The sequence below is a fragment of the Camellia sinensis genome, chromosome 12 (assembly GCF_055761805.1).
Source record: "Camellia sinensis isolate YWXY chromosome 12, ASM5576180v1, whole genome shotgun sequence".
Taxonomy (NCBI): domain Eukaryota; kingdom Viridiplantae; phylum Streptophyta; class Magnoliopsida; order Ericales; family Theaceae; genus Camellia; species Camellia sinensis.
Window position 1 is genome coordinate 94,167,623 of NC_138972.1, and position 15,973 is coordinate 94,183,595.

General features: G+C 37.2%; 1 protein-coding gene across 40 annotated transcripts in view; it reads left to right on the forward strand.

Moving 5' to 3' along the window:
• The window catches only part of LOC114287600 (uncharacterized), a 42,618-nt gene that overhangs the window by 15,420 nt on the left and 11,225 nt on the right, over positions 1-15,973 (forward strand). The window lies entirely within an intron of this gene.

Below are 15,973 nucleotides of genomic sequence, written 5' to 3' on the forward strand. Positions count from 1 at the left end.
CCGATCGGCAAGGGATCGATTCCCTACTTGACGAAAGGATAGGAGCTGCTGAGCGTAATTAGCTCTGCTGGGGGTGAGGGATGTTGGTGAAACGCCAGCATTTGTCACATTTGAGTACAAAATCAATGGCGTCTTGGTTGAGCATGGGCCAAAAGTAACCCGGGCGAAGGATTTTGTGAGCCAAAGATCGAACCCCAGAGTGGTTGTCACAAACTCCTTCATGTATTTCGCTCATTACGTAGGTGGCTTGGTCATTATTGAGGCATCTGAGGTATGACTATGAGAATTCCCTCTTATATAAGATGCTGTCGACAAGGACGTAATTTGATGACCGAGCAGCCCTGACCTTGGCGGCCTCCTATCTATCTTCCAGTAGGACTCCCTATTCTAAAAATGTGAAAATGTCCTGGGCCCATGGGATAGGCTCGTCCTAGAGCAGAGGGATTGCTTGTGGGTCTGGTGAAATTGCTGGATGGGTCAGGTATTCAATCGGGACGTTGTGGCTGAGGTCTGATTGATCGGCAGAGGCTAACTGTGCCATTTCATCTGCTTGGGAGTTCTCTGACCTGGGGACATGCTTGATGTGAAAGCTATTGAAGAGGCGGGTGAGGGGAAGAGCGATGTCTCTGTATGATTGCATGACTTCCTCTTTGGCATCAAACTCGCCTGTTGTCTGTCCGACGACCAAGCGGGAATTGCTAAATACTTAGAGATGGTCGACCCCAATGTCTCTAGCCAGTCGGAACAGGAATTAGAGGACACATTTGAAGTATTCACCCTCTGGAGTGGTGAGGATTAAACCTGCTTCACTACCCTCTTTGCGGGATGAACCGTCAACACTAAGAATCCAGGAGTGGGGGTCTTCTGTATCTGGAGTGACATGTGCTGGCAAAATGGGGTGTGTTTGAGGCGAGATTGGTGAACTCCAGGATAAAATCTGCGACAGCCTGACCTTTGATAGCCGTTTGAGGTCGGTAAGAGATTTCGTGTTGGCTTAATTCGACAGACCACTACATGAGCCTGCCCGACAACTTTGGCTATTGCATGATTTTTTTCAAAGGTTGGTTAGTGAGAACCACTATGGAGTGGGCTTGAAAGTAAGGTTGGAGGCGTCTGGAGGTGATGACCAGAGCTAGGGCCATCTTTTCCAATAAGGGATAATTTTGTTCTGCCCCTCGAAGTGCGCAGCTGATATAATAAATTAGGCGTTGGACTGAGTCGTTCTCTTTGACAAGGGCTGCGCTGACTGCAGAGTGGGAGACAGCTAAATAAAGAAAGAGGGTCTTCCCTGGAAGTGCTTGAGAGAGGAGAGGAGGATTTGCCATGCACTGTTTTAGCTATTGGAATGCCTCCTTGGACTCAGCATTCCAGTCGAAAGAGGTTCTAAGCACTTTGAAGAACGGAAGGCACTTGTTGGTGGCCCTTAATATGAAACGATTGAGGGTGGCTACTTTGCCTGTAAGCCGCTGAACCTCTTTCACCGTTCTGGGAGACTGCATTTCTATTAGGGCCTTAATCTTTTCTGGGTTGGCCTCAATGCCTTTGTGGCTGACTATGAAACCCAAAAACTTACCGGATCCAATGCTAAAGGCGCAATTCTCTAGGTTCAGCTTCATCTTGTACTTGCGTAGGGTTTGAAAGGTCTCCGGCAGGTTTGTTAGGTGATCGGAGGAGAGTCTGCTTTTGACGAGCATGTCATCGACGTAAACCTCCATGTTCTGACCTATCTGGTGTTTGAAAACGGCATTAACCAGATGTTAGTAAGTGGCTCTTGCATTCTTCAAACCGAATGGCATCACATGGTAATGATAGGTTCCTCTGTTTGTAATAAATGAGGTGTGTTCCTGGGCAGCTGCATGCATTAAGATCTAATTATGGCCTGAGAAAGCGTCCATGAAGCTGAGCATCTGATGTCCAGTGGTCGCGTTGACCAATAGATCTATCCTGGGATGTGGGTAGCTATCTTTAGGGCAAGCTCAGTTGAGGTCGTAGTAGTCGACGCACAGTCGCCATTTGCCATTATTTTTGCAGACCATGACCACATTAGACAACCATGTGGAATAGTCCACGTTTCTGATGAACTGGGCCTGCAACAGCTTGTCCACCTTAGTGGGGATGAGGTTGTTGCGTTCTGGATGAAAAATGCATTGTTTTTGGTGGAATGGTTGGAACTGGGGCTCAATACTGAGGCGATGAGTAATAAAAAAAAGGTCGATGCCTGGCATATCCGAATGAGTCCAAGCAAAAACATCGTTGTACTTGGCTAGGAGAGCCGTGAGGTCGGCCTTGGCCTGAGAGGACAGCTGGCTGCCAATCTTGGTCGTCTTCGTTGAATTGGCTTGATTAATGGGCACTTCAATGAGTTCCTCTACTGGTTCCCCTTTAATTAGCTCCTCCTCGTCTCTGACATCAAGGCCTTCAATGATCATAGCCTCTTTTATCTTGACCTCTTTTAAGGAGGCGACATAGCATTCTTTGGCCACTGTCTGTTCACCCCTCACAGTGCCGACCCCCTGATCAGTAGGAAATTTCATGGCCAAATGGTACGTGGATGTTATGGCTTGTAGGGCATTGAGAGTTGTCTGTCCGAGTATGATATTGTAAGCGGAAGGACAGTCGACGACGAGAAAAGTGAGGAGTTTGATAGACTGTTGTGGATACTCCCCTATGGTGATTGAAAGGTTGATAGAGCCTAAGGAGGTCACTCGGTCTCCTGTAAAGCCAACTAAAAGGGTTTGTAAGAGTGACAACTTTTTTTCTCCTACTTCAAGTTGGCGGTAAGCGTTGAGGAAGATGATGTCTGAGGAGCTGCCATTATCGACAAGAGCTCTTTTGACTTTGTAGTTTGACAAAAGAGCAGAGATGACCGGAGGATCGTCGTGAGGATAGCGAACGCCTGTGCAATTTGTTTTTGTAAAGGTGATCGACTTAGACTATTGCTTGGATTGCTTGTAGGGTCGGTCCATCGTCGTTACTTCCTTATTAGAGCCTTGTCTGATTTGTCTTAGCTTAGCTCGCTGTGCCGATCGAGATGGTTCGCCGCATGCGAGCCCTCTGGCAATGACCTTGATTTCCTTTACCGAGGGGGAGGACCACCTTGTGCTTGGGGTGGTTGTTGAGTCTGGTCATCATTCAGCCTAGGTTGTACAAGTTGCCTGGGGGGAGTGTGTCGGCAGTTGTGTCGTGGGGGGTTAGTCCTAGGTCATTGCGGGGGACAGGCTGTCGTGAATCAGCTGAGACGTCCCTAGCAGATCAAATCCTCGACCTGGTTTTTAAGGTTGACACAGTCCTCAGTGTTATGGCCGTGGTCTTGATGGAAACAACAATACTTGGATTGATCCCGCCGGTTGGAGGGAGATCTTGATGGTTGAGGCCATTTTAGGTTATATCCTTGTTGAATTTGGTTCAAAACTTGCTCCATAGGTGAATTGAGAGGGGTTTACCGTTCAAACCGACCCGGTGGGCAGGTAGGGGCCGGTCGGTCTGACCGTGTAGGTCGGTCTGTATGCTGAGGGGGTCGGTGTGTATATTGTGAGGGCCTGGGCTTAGGTTATTTTCTTTTCTCCTTGGAGGGGTGGGGTTTCGGATGTGGAGTCCTGGCGGGCTGCCAGGGAATCTTCGGCATTCATGTATTTTTAGGCTTTGGCGAGAAGGGCGGCCATGGTGGAAGGGGGGTCTTTGGAAAGCGAGAAGAAGAAATCTGACGAGCGCAAGCCGACCATGAAGGTTGTGAGAATGACCTTGTCATCATTTTCCTCTACTTGTAAGGCCTCGGTATTGAAATGGGTGACAAAGCTGCGCAGTGACTTCCCTTCCGTCTGCTGGATGTTTAGTAGTTGGGTCGTTGGATGTTGCTGTCATTGAGCACTAATGAAATGGCTCAAAAAGGATTTGCTGAGCTGGCGAAAGGAAATGATAAGAGTCCGGGGGAAGCTGGTTGAACCAGAGGCACGCCGACCCCTTCAACATGACAGGGAAGGCACGACACATGATTTCGTCAGGAAAGGCATGGAGAATCATGAGTGTCCGATATGCTTCCACGTGGTCGCCCGGATCGATGGTACCATCAAAGGTCTCAATCGATGGCATTTTAAACTTGGGAGGGAGAGCTTTATCTCGGATGGACGCGGTAAAAGGAGGGTTGACGGTAGAAGAGGTTTTGTGCTGCATGTTCTGCATGATCACTTGCAGCTGAAGTTTCAGGCCCGCAGTTCTTCGTTCCAAACTAGGGCATTATCCCCACAAGTAGGAATTGGAGGTTGAATGTTGCTAGCCTCGCCCTCATGGGAGGTAGCATGGTGTGGTGGGAGGTGGTTATGGAAAAGAGGTGGTCCCTCTTGACGGAACTGCAAGCCAGGAGGAGGGGCGCGCTGCTCGTCAAGATTCGATGGTTGAGGCTGCAGGATGAAAGGCGGGAACACATGTGGTGGGAGCTGATGATGATTGTGGATTTGTTTCGGGTTCGGGGGGATTACTTGTGGTGGTAGGGGAGGGATAGGTAAGTCACGCTAGAGCAGTGCGTTGATCAGGGCTTGGTTTTGTTCGGTCAGCCGGTTGTTGTTGGTGGTGAGTCCTGCGAAGTATCAGGGTGGGTTATTTGGGTTGGAGGACTTAGTTTCAAGGTTACCAACATTGTGTTGTGAAGCCATGGACCTGGTTGTGACCATCCACTCTGATGTAGGAAACGGGTGATAACGGAGTTTCCCCGGGTGACAATAAACACAACTATTGACCAGAGACGACTTTCCCACAGACGGTGCCAACTGATGATGCTGTAACTTCAACGGTGGATGAGTCGGGTTGATTCACGCTTCCAACGGGTTTGTCGGCTTCGGTGTCCTCAAAGTGAGCCTGCAAAAAAGTCCAAGGGAGGAGGTAATCCCCCGACAGACACTTTGACGATCAAGTTAGGTTAGGGGAGATTGATCATAGAGAGAGAGGCGAGGGATGAAAAACTTAACCTTTTACATATCTCAAAAACTTTCTTATATCCTTTGCTCATCATTTCCTTGTCCATTTGAGACTGTCTTGTTGGCCGAAAGTCTATAGTCTACCTCACATCGTTTTCTTCCAACGTGAAGGGCTTGCTGCATTTAATGCTGCGAGGGCCTCATTAAATGGGCGATGTGTGGGTGCAATAACTTTGCAGGATCTTTGTCTGTTTACGTGGCTAATTTCCTACCTGTGTTTGAATGCTGTTGGTCCTGGTTCAACATTGACTTCTGAAGGTTATTGGGCTTTAATACCTAGGCCGTGAGTTGGGCCATGAGCCGTGGGTTGGGCTCTCTTGGGTGCCTATCAGTATTAGATTTAATATTTGGTAAATGCTGAATAAGAGAGTTTGAGAAAATGGACATCTAAGATGCATTTGCTAGGCAATATCTAATCTTTCTTTATTATCGATATACCTTACTCTTCAATTTATATAAGTAAAGGAGTTACATTTAAAGTAGTTATGGTTTTAGTTCATGTTCTAATTTTTTCATTTTATTTTATTTTATTTTCTTTCTATGGATTTTGAACTTTTTTCAACCCTGGCTTATTATGTCTCTGACAATATATGGCTTGCCCTAATTTTGTTTAATAATGGTAAACCACATACACTGACCAACTGAACTGTTTCAAAATTCTAGATGGTCGGCTTAGTTGTCTCCCTCAATCGGTCAGGATCGATTTATGTAAATGTGAAGTCCAAAATTTCAATTTGATTTGATTTCATGTTACAATGTTTCTTCTTTTTTTTTTTTGTTGGATTTTGGATTTTGGATTTTTTTTTCAATGGTTACTTATTATATTGTTTGTATGGCTTGCTTTAATTTTGTTTAATATAATGGCAAACCAAATACACTGACCAACCAAACTGTTTCAAAATTCTGCACGGTCGGCTTGGTTGTCTTTCTTGACCGGTAAAGATCAATTTATGTGAATGTCAAATCGAAAGCTTTGGTTTGTTTTTATTTTACGTTTCAATTTTTATTTTTTTCAACGGTGGCTTATTATGTTATCTATATGGCTTCCTCTAATTTTTTGTAAGATATAGTGGCAAACCGAATTCACTGACAAACCGAACCGTTTCAAAATTCTACACGATCTCGATTTATGTGAATGTTAAATCGAAAGCAGCGGTTCACTATTATTTTAAGTTATAATATTTATTTTTTTTAACGCTGGCTTATTATGTTCTGTATATGGCTTCCCTAATTTTGTTTAATATAGTGGCAAATTGAATATACCAACCAACCAAACCGTTTCAAAATTCTGCATGGTTACTGGTTAGGATTGATTTACGTGAATGTTAAATCGAAAAATTCGATTTGGTTTTATTTTTTTGTTCTAGTATTTCTTTTATTCTTTTTTGGATTTTGGATTTTTTTCAACACTAGCTTATTATCTTCTGTATAGGGTTACCCTAATTTTATTTAATAACAGTGCAAACCGAATACACCGACCAACTGAACTGTTTCGATTTTTCTGCACGGTCGGCTTGGTCGTCTCCCTTGACAAGTTAGGATTGATTGATTTAAATGCCAAACTGAAAACTTCAACTCGGTTTTATTTTGTGTTCCAATTTTTTTTTTTTTTTGGAATTTGTATATTTTTCAACTCTAGCTTACTATGTTCTGGATATGGTTGTCCTAATTTTGTTTAATGATGGCAAACCGAATACACCGACCAACCGAACCGTTTCAAAATTCTGCACGGTTAGCTCGGTTGTCTCCCTTGACCAACCAAGATTGATTTATGTGATTGCCAACTCGAAAGTTTCGGTTTGCTTTTATTTTATGTTTCTATTTTTATTTTTTTCAATGCTAGCGTATTATGTTCTACATATGGTCTCTTCTAATTTTGTTTAATATAATGGCAAACCGAACACAACAACCAATCGAATTTTAGGGCCCTCAGGATTAGTCCTGGCTTCCCTTAAAATCAGCGGGTTGGGGATACCTGAGTTATCAAAAAAAAAAAACAACCAATCGAATCATTTCAAAATTCTACATGGTTGTCTCCCTTGACTAGTCAAGATCGGTTTGCTTTTATTTTATGTTCCAATTTTATTTTTTTCGACGCTGGCTTATTATGTTTCAGACAATATATGGCTTGCCCTAATTTTGTTTAATAATGGTAAACCAAACACACTGACCAACCGAACTATTTCAAAATTCTGCACGGTCGGCTTAGTTGTCTCCCTCAATCGGTCAGGATTGATTTATGTTAATGTCAAGTCGAAAATTTTGATTTGATTTGATTTTATGTTATACTGTTAATGTCAAGTCGAAAATTTTGTTTTCTTTGTTTTTTTTTTGTTTTTTTTTGGATTTTGAATTTTTTTTCAACGGTTACTCATTATATTGTATGTATGGCTTGCTCTAATTTTGTTTAATATAATGGCAAACCGAATACAACAACCAACCGAATCGTTTCAAAATTCTGCATGGTCAGCTTGGTTGTCTCCCTTGACTAGTCAAGATCGATTTATATGAATGTCAAATCAAAAGCTTCGGTTTGCTTTTATTTTACATTCCAATTTTTATTTTTTTCGACGCTGGCTTATTATGTTTAAGACAATATTTGGCTTGCCCTAGTTTTGTTTAATAATGGTAAACCGAATACAACGACCAACTGAACTGTTTCAAAATTTTGCACGGTCGGCTTAGTTGTCTCCCTCAATCGATCAAGATCGATTCAAGTGAATGTCAAGTCGAAAATTTCGATTTGATTTGATTTTATGTTGCAATGTTTCTTTTCTTTTTTTTTTTTTGGATTTTGGATTTTTTTTGCTCTAATTTTGTTTAATATAATGGCAAACTGAATATACCGACCGACTGAACCGTTTCAAAATTCTGCACGGTCAATTTTGTTGTCTTTCTTGACCGGTAAAGATCGATTTATGTGAATGTCAATTCGAAAGCTTTGGTTTGTTTTTATTTTACATTTCAATTTTTATTTTTTTTCAACGGTGGCTTATTATGTTATTTATATGGCTTCCTCTAATTTTCTGTAAGATATAATGGCAAACCAAATTCACCGACAAACCGAACCATTTCAAAATTCGGCAGTCTGCTTGGTTGTCTCCCCTGATCGATCAAGATTGACTTATGTGAATGTCAAATCAAAAGCATCGGTTCACTTTTAGTTTAAGTTATAATATATGCATATATTTTTAACGCTGGCTTATTATGTTCTGTATATGGCTTCCCTAATTTTGTTTAATATAATGCCAAACTGAATACATTGACCAACCAAACTGTTTCAAAATTCTGCATGGTTACTGGTTAGGATCGATTTATGTGAATGTTAAATAGAAAAATTCGATTTGGTTTTATTTTTTTGTTCTAGTATTTCTTTTATTTATTTTTTTTTGGATTTTGGATTTTTTTCAACACTAGCTTATTATGTTCTGTATATGGTTACCCTAATTTTATTTAATAATAATGCAAACCGAATACACCAACCAACGGAACTGTTTCAATTTTTCTGCAGAGTCAGTTTGGTCGTCTCCCTTGACAGGTCGGGATTGATTGATTTAAATGCCAAACCGAAAACTTCAGCTTGGTTTTATTTTGTGTTTCAATTGTTTTTTTTTTTTTTGGAATTTGTATATTTTTCAACTAACTTATTATGTTCTGGATATGGTTGTTCTAATTTTGTTTAATGATGGCAAAACGAATATACTGACCAGCCGAACCGTTTCAAAATTCTTCACGGTTACCTTGGTTGTCTCCCTTGACCAACCAAGATTGATTTATGTGATTGCCAATGCGAAAGTTTTGGCTTGCTTTTATTTTATGTTTCTTTTTTAAATTTTTTCAACTCTAGCATATTATGTTCTACAAATGGTTTCTCCTAATTTTGTTAAATATAATGGCAAACCGAATACAACAACCAACCGAATCGTTTCATAATTCTGCATGGTCAGCTTGGTTGTCTTCCTTGACTAGCCAAGATCGATTTATGTGAATGTCAAATCGAAAGCTTTGGCTTGCTTTTATTTTACATTTCAATTTTTATTTTTTATCAACGTTGGCGTATTATGTTCTATATATGGCTTTCCCTAATTTTGTTTAATAAAATATAATGGCAAACCAAATACTTTAATCAACCAAATCTTTCAAAATTCCGCACGGTCGGCTTGGTTGTCTCCCTTGACCAGTCAAGATCGATTTATGTGAATGTCAAATCAAAATCTTTGGTTTTCTTTTATTTTGCATTCCAATTTATATGTTTTTCAATGCTTGCTTATTATATTTTGTACATGGCTTCTTTTAATTTTGATGAATATAATGGCAAACTGAATACACTGACCAACCTAACCGTTCAAAAAGTCTGCAAGGTTGGCTTGGTTACCCTTGATCTCTCTTGATTGGTCAAGATTGATATGTAAATGTGAAATCGAAAACTTCGGTTTAGCTTTATTGTGTTTCAATTTTATTTTATTTTTGGATATTTTTCAACGCTAGCTTAATATGTTTTTCATTTGGTTGTTTGAATTTTGTTTAACATTGGAAAACCGAATACATTGACCGACCTAACCTTTTCAAAATTTTGGACGGTTCGGCTTGGTTGTCTCCCTCGACGGGTCATGATCGATTTATGTGATTGTCAAATTGAAAGCTTTGGTTTGTTTTTATTTTGCATTCAATTTTTATGTTTTCAATGATTGCTTATTTTGTTTTCTATATGGCTTCACCTAATTTTGTTTAATATAATGGCAAACCGAATACACCGACCAACCGAATCGTTTCAAAATTCAGCACGCTCGGCTTGTTTGTCTCACTCGACCAGTCAAGATAGATTTATGTGAACATCAAATTGAAAGCTTCAGCATGTTTTTATTTTACGTTCCAATTTATATTTTTTTCGACATTGGCTTATTATTTTCTATATATGGCTCTAATTATGTTTAATATAATGGCAAATTGAATACACTGACCAACCAAACCGTTTTAAAATTTTGCACGGTCGGCTTGGTTGTCTCCCTTGATGTCCCTTGATTGGTTAGGATTGATTTTTGTAAATTTCAAATCGAAAACTTCGGTTTAGTTTTATTGTGTTCCAATTTTTTTTGGGGTTTTGTATATTTAAAGCTATCTTATTATGTTCTGTATATAGTTGCACTAATTTTGTTTAATAATGACAAACCGAATACACCAACCAACAGAATCGTCTTAAAATTCTGCATGGTCTACTTGGTTGCCTCCCATGATTAGTCAAGATCGATTTATGTGAATGTCTAATCAAAAGTTTCGGTTTGCTTTTATTTTAAGTTCCAATTTTTGTTTTTTTCAACGTTGGTATATTATGTTCTATACATGGCTTCCCCAAATTTTGTTTAATATAATGGCAAACTGAATACACCAACCAACCGAATCGTTTCAAAATTCTGCGCGGTCGGCTTGGTCGTCTCCCTTGACCAATCAAGATCGATTTATGTGAATGTCAAATCTAAAGCTTCGGTTTGCTTTTATTTTACGTTTCAAATTTTATTTTTTCCAATGCTGGCCTATTATGTTCTATGTAAGACTTCCCCTAATTTTGTTTAATATAATGGCAAACCAAATACTGCAACCAACCAAATCGTTTCAAAATTCTACATGGTCGGCTTGGTTGCCTCCCTTGACCATTCAAGATTGATTTATGTGAATGTCAAATCAAAATCTTTGGCTTGCTTTTATTTTACGTTCCAATTTATATGTTTTTCAACGTTGGCTTATTATGCTTTGTGTAAGGCTTGTAATTTTTTTAATATAATGACAAACTGAATACATCGACCAACCGAACCGTTTCAAAATTCTGCACGGTCGGCTTGGTTGTCTCCCTCGATCTCCTTTGATTTGTCAAGATCGATTTATGTAAATGTGAAATCGAAAACTTCAGTTTAGCTTTATGTTGTGTTCCTATTTTATTTTATTTTATTTAGTGGTTTTTTTTTTTAGATTTTGGATATTTTTCAAGTTTAGCTTATTATGTTCTCTATATAGTTGCACTAATTTTGTTTAATAATGGTAAACCGAATACACTTGATGAGCCGAACCGTTTCAGAATTCTGCACGGTCGGCTCGGTTGTCTTCCTTGACTAGTCAAGATTGATTTATGTGAATGTCAATTAGAAAGTTTCGGTTTATTTTTATTTTACGTTCCAATTTTTATTTTTTTCAATGCTAGCGTATTATGTTGTATATATGACTTCCTCAAATTTTGTTAAATATAATGGCAAATTGAATACACCAACCATCCGAATCGTTTCAAAAGTCTTCATGGTCGGCTTGTTTGTCACCCTTGACCAGTCAAGATCAATTTCTGTGAATGTCAAATCGAAAGCTTAAGTTTGTTTTTGCCGACCTAGTCATTCTGGTTCGAAGAAGACTCAGTGGATGAAGCCCGGTTCTGGCTTCGGCAAAGGCAAAATCAGATCTAGGGTTTTGCAAAATTGTAATGAAAAAAAAGAAAAAGAAAAAAAAAACTTTTATTAACTACCATTTAATTTGTTTCACAATTACTGATAAAAATTGCTTAATTGCACAATTTAAATAAAGAAATAAATTGCACAATTGTTATATTACTAATTGTTATGAAAAAAAAAGAATTAAAAAAATAACAATTGTTATATTATTAATTGTAATGAAAAAAAATTAATAAAAACAGAATTAATATTATAAAAATGGATCTTATAAGAAAAACTATTATAACTTCTATTAAATAAAAACAAAATTAACTTTTATTAACTTATATTAAAAATGGATATTATATTAAAAAATTAGTAAAAACAAAATTAATGAAAAAAAAAAAACTGGATAATGAAAAAAAAAAGGATATTTATAAAAATGGATATTATAAAAAAAAACTGGATGATGAAAAAAAACTAGACATTTAAAAAAAAAATGGATATTATAAAAAAATGGATAATGAAAAAAAACTGGACATTTATAAAAATGGATATTGTAGAAAAAACTATTATAACTTCTATTAAATAAAAACAAAATTATAACTTCTATTAACTTCTATTAAAAATGGATATTATATTACAAAATTAATGGAAAAAAATGAAACACAAAGAAAAATATTATAACTTCCATTAAATAACTAATTGAAATTAATATAAAGAAAAATAATAAGTAATGACATTACAACATTAATATAAATACATGGATATTAATTTATATTAATTGTAATGAATTAATAAATTAAATAAAAAAAATTAATGATGCTAATTAAGCCATTAATTAACACTAATTAATTTATAATGAAAATAATAATTTTTGTAATACTAATTATATTAACTTTTATTAATGAAATAACTTTTTTAAAATTAAGACTAAAAAAATGACAAAATAATCATTTTTATGTCATATAAGGGCAAAAAGGACAATTATACAGCAAAAAGCTATTTTACAGCTTATCAACTAAACACTACTCACCAAACAGGTTAACAGCTTATGTTCACAATTATAAGTTATAATTTGTTAAGTTATAATTTATAATCACTTTTCCATAGCTCTACCAAACAGGGCTAAAATGGGTGATTCTGTATTACCTAATTGTTTTTGAAGATGATTAAAGAGGAATAAGGCTATAGCTTGCATCAAATTCTAGCTGTTGTGGGAAAAAAATGTAATATATATATATATATATATATATTAGAAAAAATCTGAAACGAATTGGGAATATGATTAAAAAAAAAAGGGAAGATGAAGAAGAATCTTAAAAAAAAAAAAAAAATCTGAAATAAAAAGAGAGAAGAATCTGAAAAACTTGGAAAAAGAGAAACTATGAAAAAATCTCAAAAAACTCAGCAGGGAATATCTTGGGAAATTAATCTGAAAAAAAAGAAAGAAGAATCGAAGAAAGAGGGGAACTCACCGGATTATGAGCTTCAGTGTCGTCTTCGATGGAGAGCAGATTCAATGAACTTTGTTCTTCGATTGGAGAAGTTGATTTGACTTTGTTCTTTGAATGATTTAGGGTTTCTTCAAACGATAGATATAATTTGCTTTTATGTTTTTTATTGTTACTAACATCCCATATTTATTTAATTTTTCAAAATGGGCAAAAGATAATTCCGGTGCCCCTAAAAAATTCTAAAAATTGGTTTTTGACTTTGGTGTACCCATGGAGTACCCATCGCGTACAAGATGTATATGGGCCTTATAAAACGTACCTGGTATGTTTTTACCATACCCGGTACTTGCAGGACAACATTTTTAGAGTACCTGTATTTCATAGACACCAACCAACCTAATCGTTCTAAAATTCTACATGGTACGCTTGGTTGTCTCCCTAGACCAGTCAAGATCGATTTATGTGAATGTCAAATCGAAAGCTTTGGCTTTCTTTTATTTTATGTTCCAATTTTTATGTTTTTCAACGTTGGCTTATTATGTTCGATATATGGCTTCCCCCAATTTTGTTTAATATAATGACAAACTAAATACCCCAACCAACTGAATTGTTTCAAAATTTTGCACGGTTGGCTTGGTTGTGTCCCTTGACCAGTCAAGATCGATTTATGTGAATGTCAAATCGAAATCTTCAGCTTGCTTTTATTTTACGTTCCAATTTATAAGTTTTTCAACACTAGCTCATTATAGTATATGTCTTCTCCTAATTTTGTTTAATATAATGGCAAACCGAATACACGATCAGCCGAACCGCTTCAAAATTCTGCATGGTCAGCTTGGTTCTCCCTTCATTGGTTAGGATCGATTTATGTAAACCGTTAAATCGAGAACTTCAGTTTAGCTTTATTTTGTGTTCCAATTTTCTTTTCTTATCTTTTTTTGGATTTTTGATATTTTTCAACGCTAGCTTATTATGTTCTGTGTATGGTTGTACTAATTTTTAATAATGGCAAACTGAATACACCGACCAGTCAAACTGTTTCAAAATTCTGCAAGGTCGGCTCAGTTGTCTCCTTTGACCAGTCAAGATCGATTTGTGTGAATGTCAAATCCAAAGCATCAGTTTGCTTTTATTTTACTTTCCAATTTTTATTTTTTCCAACGTCGGCGTATTATGTTCGATATATGGCTTTCCCTAATTTTGTTTAATATAATGGCAAATCGAATACACTAACCAATCGAGTCATTTTAAAATTCTGCATGGTCGGCTTGGTTGCCTCCCTTGACTAGTCAAGATCGATTTATGTGAATGTCTAATCGAAATCTTCGGTTTGCTTTTATTTTACGTTCCAATTTATATGTTTTTCAACGCTGGCTTATTATGTTATGTATGTGGCTTCTCCTAATTTTATTTAATATAATGGCAAACCGAATATACGGACCAATCGAACCATTTCGAAATTTTGCACGGTCAACTTGGTTGTCTCCCTTGATTGGTCATGATCGATTTATGTAAATGTCAAATCGAAAACTTTGGTTTAACTTTATTTTGTGTTCCAATTTTATGGCTAATTTTCCTCCTACTTCATCAAGAACGATGATAATGATCAGATTCAATTCTAACACAACGTGAAAGTTGATTACACCTTAATTCTAGAGTTGCTTGCTTCCCTGTTACACCCAATGGTCCACGTAACCTTAAATTCAAAAGATCGTTTTGTGGCTTATTTTTCTCTTACTTTATGCAGAACCATGAGAGAATGATCAGATTATGTAGTTAGTAAATAACAAATATTGAGCGTGTGGGAAAATGGCATCTAAGATGCATTTTCTAGGCTCCTATCCAACCTTTCTTGAATATAGGTATAACCTTTCATGTTAAATGTTGGCTTATTGTGTTCCGTGCAGCATATGGTTTGCCCTGACTTTATTGAGCAATGCAAACTGAATACACTGGCAGACCGAATCGTTTCAAAATTTCACAATGTCTGCGTAGTTCTCTGCCCCAACCAGGATAAATTTATGTAAATGTAAAATCAAAATCTTTGGTTTGGTGGGGAAACACCACCCTAGACCTCGACCAAACTGCACTTGTTTCACCCCTACTTCTAACACAGCGTGAAAGTGGACCCCTATATTCTCAACTTGCATGTCTCCTGCAATACCCAATGGGCTCTCTGCATCTTTGGCCCACGTTGCTTTAAGAAGATCGTTTTTATGGCTAATTTTTGTCCTACATTATTGAGGACAATGAGACAATGATCAGATCCAATATTTGGTAAATGATGAATAAGAGAGTTTGGGAGAATGGACATGCAATATGCATTAGCTAGGCCCCTATCTAACCTTTCCTGATTATTGGTATATTGTGCTCAACAATTTATCCAAGTAAATGAGTTACTTGTAAAGTAATTTTTATGGTTTTATTTTGTGTTCCAATTTTTCTTTCTCTTTTTTTTCCTGAATTTTTGTTTTTGTTACTTAAAAGCTTCTGTGTGCCAGAGAAATCACCCTAGACCTCCACCAAACTATTTTTTCCCTACTTCTAACAGAACATAAAAGTTGGGAACCCCTAAATTCTCAAGTTGCATGCTTCTTGCAACACCCAATGGGTCTCTAGATCTATAATTCACATAGCTTCAAACTTAAAAGGCCATTTTATGGCTAATTTTTCTCGTACTTTATCTAGAACAATGTGTTAATTATTAGATTCACTAGTTGGTAAATGACGAATAAGAGCGGTTGGGAAAATGTAAAATCAAGGTTTTGCATTAGCTAGGCTCCTATCCAACCTTTCCTGAATATTGGTTCTTTGATTTTTCCAAGTGAAGGAGTTTCGTGTAAAGGAGTTATGGTTTTATTTTGTGTTCCATTTTTTGTTTCTATATATCGTTTGCTCTGATTTTGTTAAACAGAGGCAAATTGAATAAACTGACTGACCGTATAAATTTCAATCAGTTTGGTTCTCTCCCCTGATCGGTCACAATTGATTTATGTTATCGTCAAACTGTACCAATTTCACCCCTACGTCTAACCCAGCATGAAAGTTGAAGACCCAAAAGGGTGGCTGAGAGATACGAATAAGTATGTATCCTTTCCCAAAAAGTGTCTTATTTTGCGAATTTACTAGACACCTT